At 46.5% G+C, this 16880-nt stretch overlaps 1 protein-coding gene across 2 annotated transcripts in view; it reads left to right on the top strand.

Annotated features, from left to right (window-relative positions):
• Positions 1–16880, top strand: part of TRPC6 (transient receptor potential cation channel subfamily C member 6) — a 207613-nt gene that overhangs the window by 49483 nt on the left and 141250 nt on the right. Inside the window, exon 1 of one of the 2 annotated variants that reach the window (XM_088456734.1) lies at positions 10231–10297. The exons of the other annotated variant lie outside the window; for it this stretch is intronic. The gene's annotated coding sequence lies outside the window, so the exon portion shown is untranslated. Of the gene's footprint in view, positions 1–10230; positions 10298–16880 lie in introns of those variants that run through there. 2 annotated transcript variants of the gene reach the window in all.

Raw genomic sequence — 16880 nt, 5'->3', positions numbered from 1 at the left:
TGAAAAGCACCCCTTGAAACACCTCATGATGAAGAGACCATTCCCCTGGATGCACGTCTTGACGGCTGAGAAAGTCTGCTTCCCAGTTGAGGACTCCTGGTATGAACACTGCCGAGATGGCAGGGAGATTGCTTTCCGCCCAAGCCAGAATGCGGGACACCTCTGTCAGTGCCACCTGACTTCGGGTTCCTCCTTGGCGGTTTATGTAAGCGTGGTGGCGTTATCCAACCGTACCTGCACAGGTTTTCTGTGGAGAACATGCCTTGCCTGCTGGAGAGCTTTGAATACTGCCCGAAGTTCCAAGATGTTTATTGGAAGCGCAGATTCTGCTGGTGTCCACCTTCCCTGGAACAAGTGTGGACCCGTCACTACTCCCCAGCCTTGGAGACTGGCGTCCATCACCAGGAGGACCCAGTCCGCAATCCAAAAGGGGCGCCCCTTGTTTAGGTGAGCCTTCTGCAGCCACCAGGCCAGAGACAGATGTACCTCCGGGGAAAGCACTATTGTCTGTGTCTTTATCCAATGGGGCAACCCATTCCATCTGGAGAGGATCAATTTCTGTAGAGGCCTGGAGTGAAACTGGGCATACTCCACCATGTCGAACATCGACACCATGGAATCTAGTAACCTCATTGCCGAGTGAATAGACACTCAGCAACTCTGCAGGCAACTGCGTACCTTTGCCTGTAATGCAGAGATATTTTCCTCCGTCACAAAGATCCTCTGATATTGGGAGTCCAACAGGGCTCCGAGATGGAGCATCCTCTGTGAGGGAACCAGGGAGGACTTCTTCCAGTTTATCAGTCAGCCGTGATTCTGCAACACAGATATTGTCAGTTGCAGATGGCACTGAAGCATCTCTGGAGACATGCAAACAGGACGTTATCCAGATAGGGTAAGAAGCGAACCTCCTGCATCCGCAGGTGGGCTGCCATGACTACCATAACTTTGGTAAACACTCGAGGTGCTGTGGCCAGACAAAAGGGCAGTGCCTGAAACTGGAAATGTTGATCGACCACTGCAAACCTGAGGAAACGCTGGTGTGCTGAGAAAATGGTGATATGATAGTAAGCATCCTGAATATCCAGCGACACCATAAAATCCCCAGGCTCCATTGCCAAAATGATGGAACGCAGGGTCTCCATCCTGAACCGAGGAACCCTAAAGGACTTGTTGAGGGACTTGAGGTTGAGGATGGGCCGGTAAGACCCATTGGGTTTCTGTATCAGAAAGAGATTGGAGTAATTCCCCGTTCCCCTCTGGGGCAACGGAACAGGCACTATAACTCCAGCCTGGAGCATAAAGTGCAACACTTTCCGGAATTCAATGGCTTTGTCTTGATCTGACTAAAGGTCTGTGGTGAAAAACCGTCTGGGAGGCCTTCGCTGGAAGGAGAGGGCGTACCCCCGAGAGGCCACTTCTCTTGCCCAAGTGTCTGTCGTGGTCAGACACCAGCACTGGGTGAACTGAAGAAGTCGGCTTCCCACTCTGTGGTCCCCCAAGGGGAGGCCCATCCCGTCAGTTTGAAGGCTTATCGTCCGACTTGGGAGTAGGACGTCTTGTACTCCAAGCCTGCTTCTTCGGCTTGGCAGATTCTTGGCCCCTGATTGTCTCGGAAAGGACTGTATTTTGGACTTACCCTGGGCCCTATAGGGCTGAAAGGACGAAGCCCCAGACCCTGAAGGACTGTAGCCGATGGCAGACACGCAGATTTAGCTGTTGCCAGCGTGGCCACAATTTTGTCCAGATCAGGGCCAAACAGGACCTGTCCATTAAAAGGCAATCATTCCAACCCTTTTTGGAATCAGCATCCACTTTCCAAGAGCGCAACAACAGGGAGCGGCGAGCAGCTACTGCTGCCGAGGATATTCTGGAAGTGAGGAGACCTATATCTAAGGCTGCCTCATTAATGTACGTGGCTGAGTCTCTGAGATTGCCCACTAACTCCACCTGCTCAGCTGAAGAGTCAGTGTCCAGAGAACCTGCCGCTTACCTGAAATCCCCTTGCATCCGGTCACAGTCCGGGTATTCCTGGGTCCCCGGAGACCCACCAGCATCCCCGGATCAGTACTTGCGGGGTGGAGGAGCGACAGCATAGACGTCTGTAATGACTGTCTAGGCTGTGCAGCTCATCTTGTGCAGCCAAAGCTGCCTTGAAAAGAACTTCAGGGGCCATTACAGCCCCGCTCTGCATATGGTGATCCGACTCCGAGCCGGGCACCTACCAAACTGATTTGCCTTGGCTCGGGGGCGGGGTATAGGAGAGGGATCCCAGTGCATCCTGGGAGGCTGAAAACTTTAACTCTGTGGTACCCGATGTCTGCCGCCGTCGCCTATACCCCAAGGTATCCTGTGGATACCCTATGGACCCTGAAGTAGAAATAATGTATATATATTATGCGTCGGAGTTTGGTTAATGGGTGTCAGCATGGTGCAAGAACCCACTTAAGTAGGGGGTCCTTGTTGGTATGCATATACGTATACATCCCTCTGTGAAAATCTTGGGTTCCGACATTGCTTCCTACAGTTATTTTACTTTACTTAGAACACAAAATAAATTATTGCTTGGTGTAAAGATCAGGTAATCCTGCTTTATCATTTCAACATTATATAGGCTCGTCTGTCTAAATTATCTTTGTTAGTAATATGACAGGAAAATTGCTATGATTTCACAGGGAAGTGGTTTCATATTTACTTTCAAGATACGCTGAATGAGCTTGTCCTCACTTTAGAACAGCACAGTTTCCTGGTTGACACATTGAAGCGCTCTACAATGCCTATTTGACAGTGATCTATAGTGACAGTTATGAACAGATAATAATATCCAATATACTGTATGCTGTTCCGGTAAATCTCAGGTACCAGCAGCAGCTGGATACATATGGTTACAGGGCAGGATCTGAAATGGGCTAACTAGACATTTATACACAAAGACTTCATTATATGTAAATTAGGATCAAGGGCATTCTATTTCATTACAAGCTTCAGATGTCTTCCCCTCTCGTGCATGGCAAAAATTAATTGCCAGCTCACCATACACAGTCTACCAGAAAATGGGTGTTTCTAGAAAACCCTGAAAAATAATAATTTCCAGTATAAGCACACAGCTTATATCGTCCCCATTTCTTTTAATAACAGCCTCTCGAATGAAAACAGGTTATAAAAATGAGACTTTCGAATGGTGTTTGGAAATTGAATAGCTGTAGCTGGGAGAAAGAGAATGTGACAATATAATGCATGATCAATAAACAGTAAAGTCACATAAATCCTCTGGTATTGGGCTCTCTCTGATGACTCACAGAATAACAAAAGGCTAACTAGAAGAACTGAGAATTATCAATTGTGTTTGCATTTTAATTATCACTAAGGGGGAGATGCACTAAAGGGCCCCCGAACATGGATCAATATAGTGGGCGATCTGATGGTTTGGAACGATATCGCAGTTATATCGGTCCATGTGTGGGCATGATATCGCCCACTGCGCGCTCCCATGGGGTTGTCCGTCGCTCCTCCAGATCTTTCTGCGTGCACAGAAGATCTGGAGGAGCGTGTACGATCCCATGCTGATCTATGCGAGTGGGAGGGGATGTGGGGCCAGCATATCGGGCATTCGGCCATCATATCACTCCGTGTGTGGGGGCCGTGCGATATGTTGGTCGTCGGATCGCATCGCTAGGTACACATCGTACCTTGTGTACCCAGCTTAAGCCTTGGAGAGATATAAAATGGAGAAGTACCAAACAATCAGCTCCTGTCACTTCACAGCTCTGGTTTCTGTCTCTCTAAGGCTTAGTACATATACCCCTATGTCCTGCATCTACCCCTATATCCCAGGCATCAACATTAAATGCAGGTATGCTAGTAGGCTAGGCCTTCTTTTGCCAACTTCTTTACAATTACATTAGCAAAGGGTTTATTTAATTGTTGTTAAAATATCTTTCATACCCAGTGTCGGACTGGGTCAGGATTGGCCCACTTGGGAACGCAGTAGGGGAACCCATGCTTAAAGGATGTGGCCAGCCACCGCAGAGGGATTTGGCCAAGCATCAGAGAGGGCATAGTCAGCCTGCAAAGAATAGTGCCCCTTTATAAAGGCGGGGACAGGGGTGTGTTAGGACTACCCACTTACAAATTATACTCAATATTCTATCATTTGAGTGCATGACCTGGAACCCGAACCCTAGAGGAGAGGATTTCCCCTGCACACCTGTGGGCCAGTCCGACCCTGTTCATACCAGATAATTAATTTAGCTAGTTTAGGGCAGTTTTAAAATAATTGGGAGAATCAGAACCTGACTATTATAATAACAGTGGGAAATTGTTTTTGGAAGGCATTCAGAAGAGAAAATCAACTGGTAGCATTTCAACTAATCAGTAGGATGTAATTAGTAGCATGCATTCTTTACAAATGAATCCCATTGTGTCTGTTAACTTTCAGCAAAGGTTACCTCGCAGTGTCTGTTATTTTGTAGTATGACTAAGAGTAATTGAAATCAAGCTGAGGCTACGAAAACAGGTTGTATGCCTATGCAAACCTGACACCACTGTATGAGACTGAAGAGGCTGATGGATAGGGGCTGGATACCAGGGCTGGCTCTAGGGGTGTTCAACCAGTGCGGTCGAGGACGCACCCCTCCCCAACTTCCCGATTTCAGCGGGACAGTACTATCCCGCTGTTCCCCCCCATGGGCCGAAGTGGCCCGCGGGTGGTGAAATCGGGAGGTTGGGGACCCCCACCGCCGCAGCTGTGCGGCGGTGCTGGACCCCCGGAGTGTGAATGGATGCTGCGCGCATGAGCGTGGCATCCATTCACAGACGGGAGAGGGATGGGGAAAGCCCAGCCAGTGACGGAGGGCTGTGCTTTACCCCCAGCCTGACGTTATTTGGAGGCATGCCATGCAGGCACACCTCCAAATAACGTCACATAGGGGGTGTGGCCTATGGTAATGAGGCAACGCCCCCCAAAATGCACCAAGTGGTATCTGATCAACTAAAGATGCTGAACGTGGGCATCTCAGTCCTTGCACAATCAGATGTACTGCTGAACACCAGGGAAGGGCTTAGTGCTGTAGCTGCATTTATATAAAGTCACAGACGGGCGACCGGCAAAAAGATGCCTTCACGGATCACGAATCAGCCCCTAAGCCTACTATGAAATATACACTATCAGTAATAATGTGATTTATGTCCATCTTTTCATTCAGTTAAATCCCCCTGTATTTAAAACACACATGCAGGGGACTGGAACTTACAACCTTATGCACTGCAGTCAGACACCTAACATGTGGAACTCCTGCATACAGTAGGAAGCCTTTGTAATTCTAACTACAGTATATGAAGCTAGTTGTAGTTGTTAGTTTAAACCATTGTAACTAAGCAGATTTATGTACATATGTGTCCTCATAGACTGTGGCCTCAGTTGTGCCAAACAGCCTCTCTCAACACCAGGTCCTGAACAACTCGGACGGACCGAGTGTCGTCAAAGCTCAAAATGTGCGCCTTATTTGCATAAATACAACAACTGCAGAGATACATCCTCATATTTTGGTTTTGGCAAAACCACCCTCCAGTGTTTTGGTTCGGCTTTGAATTCCTTAAAAAATCAATATAAAAACTAAAAACAGCTAAAATCATGTAATTTGGACCTGTTTATCTGTGATTCCGAACTGGGACTCGATTCGACTCGGAACCCCTAAGTCCGGGTGTGTTCGTATTTCAGGAAACCGAATCACACATCTCTACTTTAAATGTAACGCTGTGTACTCACTAGCAGATAAATTCTGCCGATCCCATAAATGCTCTGATCCAACAGAGCAATTATGGGGTGGATGTGCACCCATACTGTACACACTGAGCAATTTCTAGCTCATTGTGTACTTTCTTCAGATATCTTCATTAACATCAGGACGTCAGGAACGAAATAGCAGCAAATCAGATTCCAACTTCCTGATCTGACCTTTGCAGAAGGGTTTGAAGCCCTTTATCGGCTAACACTCCTGCATCACACTATGCAAATATCAGGCCAATCGGCCAATTATCAGCTGATTGGCTCGATAATTGTATAGTGTGTTCCCAGTCCTCTAACAGCAGTTTTAATCTAGTAATGGGAGCATCCCGGCAAGCTGATGTTTGAAGATTGGAATGTGAAGGCCAAACACCACATTGTGTTTAAAATAAATATGAAGCAGAGAGAGTATGACAACCGCACATAAATTAATGTCACATATATATAGCGGACTGTTATATTGTGGCTCTCACAATATTAAGGATATGAAAATAATATTAATCAGATATTCAATAAGAAATTTGTGAAGGCAGAAGGTGCTCCTGGAATAGTAACTAGAACCACAACTGGATGTATTGGAGAAACTCCTCCAAATGTTATTAATATTATGGGGGTCGGCATTTCGACTGCCGGCATCCTGACTACATCGGCCATATGGGTCAAGGGGCCTGATTCACACCCACTCGCAAGCGGCTGTCCGCTCGCAAGTGGGTCGATGTTGTGCACTGCGCATGCGCACGACAGCGGGAGCTCCGTCGTGCGCATGCGCCAGACACGACGAGCGAAGGAAAGTCCTTCGCTCGTTGTGTCTGATCAAAGGGGGCGTGCTGTCGATGTTGATTGACAGCACGCCCCCTTTGGTGGGCGTGCCTCCCTGACGGGGGCGTTCCCAAGGGAACGCCTACCGTCAGAAGCCGGCCCACTGACATCACTAGTGATGTCAGTGGGAGTGATTTTGGCTCTGATAGAGCCAAAATCACTCCGGGCCTTGCGGTTGAAAAGATCAACCGCAGGCTCCGGCTCGCAGTTTCGATGGTCGCGATGGTCACGACCATCGCGGCCATCAAACTGCACGCTCGTATAGGCTGTAGGTGGTGACCCACAGCTATACGAGCGTCCAGGGGGACTCTCCAGAATTATGGAGGGCGGCCCTCATTCAGAGCATGCGCTCTGCTCAGAGCGTACGGCTCTGAATGAGGGCCAAGGTCAACTATGTATCTCTGCAATTTAGCTGTTAAAATACTAAACTTTAGAATAGTAGATGCTGACACTATCAATTTATAGGCAATGAACTAGGCGAAATATAAAGAAAAAGACACAACATGCCCCAAAAGGTGCAAAAACATAATAATTAAACACTGTTACACACAGAACATGTAATTGAGAACATATTGAGCAATTATCCATATGAAATATATATAGTGGGCTATAATAGCCAATAACTATCTGTAGTCACAAATTATATATCACTAGATGTATAAGTGATGCTTCATATTTACTATTTACTAGTAATGTGCTATTAAACATATAATTTAATACTGGTGATCAATCAATAGCGAAAATAATGGCAGTATCAATTCATTGATATCAAAGAAAAGATAAAGTTATAGAGTAAATATTGCTTTTATTTTGATAGTTTCAATGGATAATGTTAAAGGAGTTGTCTATATTTAGACGTTTACCGAGCCATTGCTATCTGATAAATTGCCTATAAGTACTGTATGTAACAGAATATTGCATCTCCTAGTTAACAATGTAACAGAGAGGTTCTGTATTTGCTGTTGTCTTAGGCTGGGTACGATGTGTACCTCGTCCGACAGGACGACTGAATAGAGACGAGATATCGGTCGGCCGTACACACTGATTGTTCATGACCGCATTCAACTGTATGCTGTCGGCCGCCAGCTCATTCCATCTGGTGTGCAGCACAGCAGATGGGACGACCCCGATGTCGGCGGAAGCGCGCAGTGGTGCGTACACATCAGACGATGTTTACAATATGTCGCTCCAATCCAGAGGGTCGGACGACATATCGTCTGATCTGTACCCACCCTTAGCCCGCTGTGGATCCTCTCACTATATAATAGTACTTGCTGTATAATGTGATACTGTAGATCTTAGTTGACAATGTTGCAAAAACATTGCAGCTGCTTATAATGGATTGTAGATTAAATCACTGTGGGAATAGCAATAATATACTGTAGTTGCAATGGCAATCTATCATTACTGTTTTGCCACTATTTTGTTTTTCCACACAATAGGATCCACAAGAGGTTAATTTTCCCTGGATAACCCAGGTATATGAGGGGTTAATTCACACTGAGAAGGATATTTGTATTTGATCCATGAAATAATGAAATGGGTTCTATGTGCACATAAATAGAATTGGAAACAGAGGGCCTGAGTCAGACCCGGTCGCAAGCACTGAGCGCTCGCAACCGGGTCGATGGTGGCCCAGAGCGCATGCGCACGACGGAGCCGGCTCCGTCGTGCGCATGCGCAAGACCCGGATAGCGATGGGTACTCCGTCGCTCCGGGTCTCACAACAAAGGGGGCGAGCTGTTGATGTAGAGTGACAACTCGCCCCCTTCGGTGGGCGGGCCGGGGGGACATCACAAGTGATGTCAGTGGAGAGCTTTCGGCTCTGTTAGAGCCATAAGCTCTCTGGAGCTTGCAATGAACGAGACTCTACCACAAGGGTCTCGTCACAAGCCCGATGGTCGCTATGGTCTTGACCATCGCGACCATCATCACGGCCCTTTTACATTTTGGGCATAAGCACGATAGGACGCAACAGGCCTTAGAACCCAACGCTAAGTAAATTAAACCTCTAGGCCTTAAGAGTAAATAATAATAAAAAAAAACAATACTTGCAGTATTGTAACATATAAAACAGTAAAAAACACAAATGACAAATTATAGTGGTAAAATAAACAACAGATAAGATAAGACTTCAGATAAGACTTCTATTTATGATAACATACTGTACAGGAAATTTGATTTGATAGTAGTTCTCTAATGTTGTATTGAAACCATACCTGTCTATTGAGCTGTAACAGGCTCACTGGCTTGTCTTATCCAGTTTATCAGGCTGATTCCAGCCAAGGGACCCAGGCTAAATTCAGAATAGCATCAAAAAGAACTGAATAACTGCTCATATGCAGCCTAAAAGACATCACGCTGACATGAAACTGAGAGTAGTGACAGATGGGAATTTTATATACTCACATTTTAAATGCAGAATTTAATTTCTCCCAAACTGACACTCAAAGACGATTGGCGTTTCTTATTATTTTCTACAAATATGCCATTCATCAATACGTGTTTGTGTACGAGTGTCCAAATATTAAATTCAAAGCTGTCTTCTCCATAGATATGAGTGGTTTGAATTCAGAGAAAGCCGACAGAACCGAATTTTGGGGTTCTGACTGGAACTTAGGCATGGTTCCTCCAGGTAAAATCGGTTCATAAAAAAGGCAAAATGTCATGATCCCGGAAATGTTGGATCTCACGTGTTTTGGATTACATATGAGCAGGGCCGGATTAAGGCTTGTGGGGGCCCCAGGGTAATTTAGCTGTGGGGGCCCCATTCAAGCCACACAGAAGCGAGCCTCATGAAAACCCCACACAAAGACACCACTCACACATACACATAAACAATATACACACACTAACACATATATACACATTAACACATACAGTATGCACACCAACATATATGCACAGTATCACATACATACATACATACACACACTAAAACAGTACACTTACACTTGAAGCAGCAGCAGCAGGTTGCAAAAGGACCCGGCCGGCCCCTCCTCAATTCGTTAGGCTCCGCCCCCACGATTATTGACGTGATTTGTGGGAATATGGGGCGGGCCTTGCCGTATTGGCTCCGCCCCCAATGCGGCCAACTGAGGCATCAGAGGGGCCGGAGGGATTTAATCACGGTAAAGCTGGCCCTCTCTCTCTCTCCATTAGACAGCTGATGCAGCAGGACTGTGTTGCTGCATGCAATCTGTCGATCAGTGCGGCTCCAGAGCCTCTACCCGGGAACAGGTGCCACTGGACACCTGTTCACGGCAGGGACACAACCCTGTGTGGGAGCCCCTCTGGGTGTGGGGGCCTAGGGATGAACACCCCTGTCGCCCCCCCTCTTAATCCGTCCCTGCATATGAGTATAGTAATACGTATAGTAATAAGCTGCACAGCCCCTGCACCGCACGCAGGAGGGGGTCTTTAAGTTAAAACACTGCACATTACACTTCCTCCTCTGTGCGGTGCAGGGGCTGTGCAGTCTAGTACTATAATGCACAGCCCCTGACAGTACGCTGCCGCCACTTAGGTCAGAGGAAGGGGAGGGGTAGAGTGGGGGGGCAGGGTGGGTGTGACCCTGGAACAATTTTATGTTGCCCCCCCAACATAAAATCGTTCCGACGCCCCTGTGTGTATCTGACAGTCCAGGACCCTGAAATCTCCTGTGTGAGAGTACCTGGGACAAGGCAGAGTAAGGTGGGCAGCTCTTGATTGAGTTACTAGGGCTGACTATTTTTCATAGTACAGTTTGCAGAGTGTTGTAATAACCTGTTCTCCTGGGATGCCCCTCAGAGGAGCAGGAAATCCTCCTGGTCATAGCTTGTTTAGCATATAGAGTAAATCTCTTACGTTCCCTATCTTTCCTTTGATCCTCGTCACAGAGACACGATTCCCCATTCCATTAGTAAGTCTTAACCTCCAGCTTATTTGAATACAAAATATTACATTATTATGACATCAATATGCCTCATTCCTGAAATACAGGATTACTAGAACTTCTCTGCAAGCAGTTATTTACATACAGTATAATTCTCACACTTTATGCAATGTTGGTTTCCTAGTTTGGATCGGCATACTGTACAGATTTCTCAAAGCATCATTTGTGAAATAATGTTCTTTGAAGGCCCTTATGGTCTTTCATCTCCAATCCTATGGATCCTAGTGATATACAGCTCCTTGTTAATTGACAGGAATGACACTGCAGATAAGCATCCTCCTGTCTGGGAAAACCTTAATTCATCTATTTCTCCTAGGGTGATGCAAGAGGGGAAGTCATTAGAAATTCACAGTCTTGTTGGCTGTCTGCGCGCTGACACAGCTATGTTAGGTTAATTATCTTACTGCTTTGAAAGTATTAATATTCCTGGGTATATTCCAAAAGCAACTAATCTGAGGAGAAGTCTGTGTTTGGACTTGGACCTCTTATCCTGAAACCCCCAAGTCTGCCGCAAAATTAACCCCTCCATTCAGCATTAACCTTCCCTACATAACCTGCCGTCATATCCTTTACACCGTCTATCATTAATCCCATCTCTTATTATTTACCCTTGACCTACCGCTACTCTATTCATTTGTATTTATTCAGAAGGGACCTGTTCATACATTAAGTCCCTTCTGAATACTAACATGCCGGCGGCTAGCCCAAGCCAGCTTAATCTATGGGGAAATGACCTCTGAGCACGTTATAATTTACTTTCTCCAGAATGCTGAGACGTGCACACAGAGGGCCTGATTCAGAGCCGGACGCTATTTGCGCTTGCTCGTTCAGAAAAAGGGGCCGGAAATTTAAATTGAGCGCTCGCTGTTTGTGGTCTGTTGACACCTCTATGTCTGAGCGAGCGAACGAAACATGCGCTCGCTATTTTGTAAAGACGCCCCCTGGCCGCTTGCATCCTACGTCATCTCCGCTATTTATTTGATTAATTGAGTACATCGAAAAGCATCTGAACTGCTCGCAGTGCTTGTGGTAGGATTTTCCTACCGCAATGATGCGAACAGTTCAGGCTAAGAAACAACCAAGTGACGTGGTCGATGACGCTGCTTTGTTAATTATGCACACCCTTAAAACACCCGTTTTGACCGTTTGGCACGCCTGCGTTCGGATCACCACTCCCCGTTTTCAAACACCTTCCCCTGTTACCACCCACAAACGCCTCATCCTGTCACTCAAACTAGCAGGCACTCGCTATTTTGCGAGCGCTCGATTTCCGACCGCAATTACTGGTTGGCGCATGCGCATTACGACCCATACGCATGCGCAGATGTGCGAACATCGCTCGGAGCGAACGAGTGGCCGCTTACGAGCGGCTCTGAATCAGGCCCAGAGGCCCTGATTCAGAGCCGGACGCTCTGACAGAGCGCTCGCTCTGAATCAGGGCGTCTTTTTTTTTTTTTTATGGAGTGGCCTCCTGGCCGCTCGCATTGCTGTGGGTTGCCACCCACAACTAATGCGAGCGGCCATGATGATGGTCGCGATGGTCAACACCATCCTGACCATCGGGCTTGCGACGAGACCCTTGTGGTAGGGTCTCGTGGCCGCAAGCCCCAGAGCTTTCGCCTCAAACAGAGCTGAAAGCTCTCCCACTGACATCACGTGATGTCAGTGGGGCCGCCCCAAGACGGTAGGCGTTCTCATGGGAACGCCTCCGTCTGGGCAGCCACCCCCCGGCCCGCCCACCAAAGGGGGCGTGCTGTCACTCAACATCGACAGCACGTCCCCTTTGGTGCGAGACCAGGTCTCGCGCATGCGCACGACGGAGCCGGCTCCGTCATGCACTCTGGGCCATCATCGACCCGGTTGCAAGCGCTTGCGACCGGGTCTGAATCAGGCCCAGAATGCCGAGCCGTACACACGGAATGCCGAGCCGTGCACACGGAATGCCGAGCCGTGCACACGGAATGCCGAGCCGTGCACACGGAATGCCGAGCCGTGCACACGGAATGCCGAGCCGTGCACACGGAATGCCGAGCCGTGCACACGGAATGCCGAGCCGTGCACACAGAATGCTGAGGCTTCAATTAGATGCTGGTGTTGCAATTCAGAGTTAATGAGCTCTTTTCTGCTACATACACGGTGCTAAGACACATCAGCGGTCACTGATGACAAAAAAAACGTCCTGATTCATGCAGGGACCCCCCAGAAGTTAGACGACGCGGCCCACATTGTAGGTGTTATAGTTGCCTGGTGCCTGGGATTTGGTCGAGCCCTTATTTTTGCTATTAATCTTCATCAGTAATGGTTGTTTATTCTTGTTCACATGCGCCGTAGGCGAACACACAAACAATGTTGAGGCCAATTCTTGCCCCCAGTCCGCCCCTGGCTAAGGAGTACATTAGGGATGGACAACGGAAGCCAATGGATAGCAACCTGATGGAAGTACTTTTTCCATCGAATACTGGGAATTCAATGCTTGCCAACCATCGGATGCAGCTTTCCAATGTCCTTCGCTAGGGCACATTTAGCAAATATCAAAAGGTGCAATTGCCAGTGAAAATGATTTTTATACAGATTGAATATGGGGAGCGAAGGACAGTTTAGACTCAATGGCAACATCTAGACAGCGAGCTTAAGGGTAGGTGGTGGTGTCATGTTGTTAACAGAAATAGAGACATTAGTATTTTAAAATATATGCCATATATAATAAGAAACAAGCTCTTTTAATAAGGTAATAAAAAACAGTAATTTACACACCTGGCACTGCACTCTCTCCTCTGCCAGCACCAAGTACACCTCATAGTGTTGCGGGTCTCTCTGCAACTATTGCGGCACCGTGTAGCACTGCACTGCACTGCCTTTTTTCTGCGTTTATGGCGTCTGCCCTCCACTGTCCGGCTGCTGCTCATGATGATCTCATCAACAGGCAGCCGTATCCGGCCAATCAGGAGCTGTTTGGTGAAGCCCGGGAGTAAATTCCCAGGTAGCACCATTCAGACAGAAGCAGGGTAATTTCCCGGGACTTAAGTCCCAGTGAAAAACCCTGGTCGATTGCAGTTGCGGCTACCCGGGAACGTGGGTAGGTACCTTTCAGACAGGCGCGGCTACCCGGGAATTTGACCAAGGCAGGCCAAATTCCCGGGATTCTCGAGATGTCTGAAGGGGTATTAGTGGGATTGTAATGAACTTGGTTACATGGGCCAACACAGAAGGTGAGAGATCTGGAGAGAATAGGTAAATTTGGCAATGATCCGCTAGAGATGCTGCTAAAATCCAAAAGAGCTTATTAGTTTTCCAACAGAAATGTTATACTGTAGATAGAGAAGAGCAGAGGACCTAGGTCTGAGCCTTGTGGTACTCTAACTTGTAAACCCAGCGGATCCAGAGAAGCAAATACTGAAAGAGCAGTTTGATAAGCGGGATGAGAACCAGGATAGCACAATCGGCCTGATTCAGAGTGCAATGCCGATGTTCAGGGCCATAACTAGGGTAGTGCGACCTGTGCCATGGCACAGGGCAGGGTGCGCTGTTTGGGCCTGTCAGTTTTCCTGTTTATTATCATCCTCACTTGTAGCTTCCTCTTCTTTTATCCCCAGCATCTCCTGGCCTCCCCTATCTCTTCCCTGGCCTTTCCCCATCAGGCCATGGCCCTTTTTCAGGTGCACTATCTTATGTCCCTATTTAAAAAAAAATGGGGGGGGGGGTGAGCTCTCTCTGGCAAAGGGCACCAAAAAGTCTAGTTACGGCTCCGCCGAAGTTTGTGCCGCTGTGCCATTTTCTTTTAATAATGCACATGCGTATTAGTCACACTGCGCATGCGCTAAGCTTCATTACCGATGGCGGACACAGTAAGGACTTAGACGCAGAATGATTGGCAGGCAGGAAGCGATGGTGGGATGTAACGGGAAGGTGGCAGCTGAAATGCAGGCGAGTCACAGCTTACTTCCGATGGACATTCTGAGGGACCACTAGAGGGCATCTCAATAAAATCCCGAAGGCTGTGGCATTAGCATATTTTGCACAACCGCTGCGATTTGGGATCGCAGTCACGGGTGCAACAGCGTCCTCCTCAGACTCAGCCCAATGTCCTGAAGACCTAGGGCTTGTAGCGACTGTATGAGAAAAGACTGGTGAACAGTGATAAATGACGCCTCTTTCTGTATTGATTAGGACCGCCCCTTTACACACCTCCGAAGACGCGGCAGCTTTGACAAGCGCTGCATAGTAAATTTAGCCCTTCATTCGTAGCATTTAATGCCAGAGGGTTACTCAATGTTTCTTCGCATACAGCGGTATATTGGAATCCCCTCCTTAAATTAGACCCCTGCAATAAATGTTGGTGTGGTGCCCCCCCCCCTCCAACATAAAATCGTTCCTACACCCCTGATTACAAGCAGCAAATTACTTCCATGTTCCTGAGACCTTTACCTGAATGCAATAAAGGATGGTGTCATTAAATATGGAAAGGCTCTCTCCGTACATGGAGTATCACTGTAATGTATATAACATTATGGGATGTGTTATTTAGCCTTACATCATATTTAGTTTTGGAACAAAATATACAGTAAATGTAGTTTTTTCTCTCTTTTCGTTTTGATCGCGGTCTCATTATTCTGTAGTGAATGAGATGCTGACACTGCAGACTTCACACTTCTAATTAAGTGCCGTGATTAGATGCTTGAATTTAATTTACAGATCTCATCGTAATCTCCTACGAGGCATTGTATAAAGAATCTCTAAGCAACCGTGATTTATTTTAAATCATTTCAGTCTGTTAATAGGCTGCCTGCTCATTCTAACATACTGTAATAATACTCCAGCAACATATTATGTGTAGACCAACGGTCAGGGCCGGATTAAGGTTTGTGGGGGCCCCTATCAATGTAACTCTAGTACAAGAATATATATATATATACATATATATATATATATATATATATATACACACACATACACAGTCAGGTGCATAAATATTGGGACATTGACAGAATTTTCATATTTTGGCCTCTATTCACCACCACAATGGCTTTAAAATGAAACAAACAAGATGTGCTTTAAATGCAGACTTTCAGATTTAATTTGAGGGTAATTACATCCAAATCAGGTGAACGGTGTAGGAATTACAACGGTTTCTATACGTGCCTCCACTTTTTAAGGGGCCAAAAGTAATGGGACAAACTAAACAATCCTAAATCAAACTTTCACTTTTTTAATACTTTGTTGCAAATCCTTTGCAGGCAATTACAGCCTGAAGTCTGGAACGCATAGACATCACCAGCGCTGGGTTTCATCCCTGGTGATGCTCTGCCAAATGTCTTCAGTTCCTGCTTGTTCTTGGGGCATTTTCCCTTCAGTTTTGTCTTCATCAAGTGAAATGCATGCTCAATCAGATTCAGGTCAGGGGATTGACTTGGCCATTGCATAACATTCCACTTTTTAGCCTTAAAAAACTCTATGGTTGCTTTTGCAGTATGCTTCGGGTCATTGTCCATCTGCACTGTGAAGCGCCGTCCAATGAGTTCTGAAGCATTTGACTGAATATGAGCATATAATATTGCCCAAAACACTTCAGAATTCATTCTGCTGCTTTTGTCAGCAGTCACATCATCAATAAATACAAGGGAACCAGTTCCATTGGCAGCCATACATGCCCACACCATGACACTACCACCACCATGCTTCACTGATGAGGTGGTATGTTTTGGATCATGAGCAGTTCCTTTCCTTCTCCATACTCTTCTCTTCCCATCACTCTGGTACAAGTTGATCTTTGTCTCATCTGTCCATAGGATGTTGTTCCAGAACTGTAATGGCGTTTTTAGATGTTGTTTGGCAAACTCTAATCTAGTCTTCCTGTTTTTGTGGCTCACCAATGGTTTACATCTTGTGATGAACCCTCTATATTCACTCTTGTGAAGTCTTATCTCGATTGTTGACTTTGACACATATACACCTACCTCCTGGAGAGTGTTCTTGATTTGGCCAACTGTTGTGACAGAAGAATTTTTTCCATGGTGAAGAAAAACCCTGTCATCCACCAAAGTGGTTTTCCGTGGTCTTCCGGGTCTTTTGATGTTGCTGAGCTCTCCGGTGCATTCTTTCTTTTTAAGAATGTTCCAAACAGTTGATTTGGCCACACCTAATGTTTTTGCGATCTCTCTGATGGGTTTGTTTTGATTTTCAGCCTAATGATGGCTTGCTTCACTGATAGTGACAGCTCTTTGGATCTCATATTGAGAGTCGACAGCAACTGACTCCAAATGCAAATGTCACACCTAGAATCAACTCCAGACTTTTTACCTGCTTAATTGATAATAAAATAACGAGGGAATAGCCCACACCTGT

The sequence above is a fragment of the Taudactylus pleione genome, unplaced genomic scaffold, assembly GCF_031769625.1.
Source record: "Taudactylus pleione unplaced genomic scaffold, aTauple2 ptg000711l, whole genome shotgun sequence".
NCBI lineage: Eukaryota > Metazoa > Chordata > Amphibia > Anura > Myobatrachidae > Taudactylus > Taudactylus pleione.
This window is presented reverse-complemented; position numbering and strand designations above follow the sequence as displayed.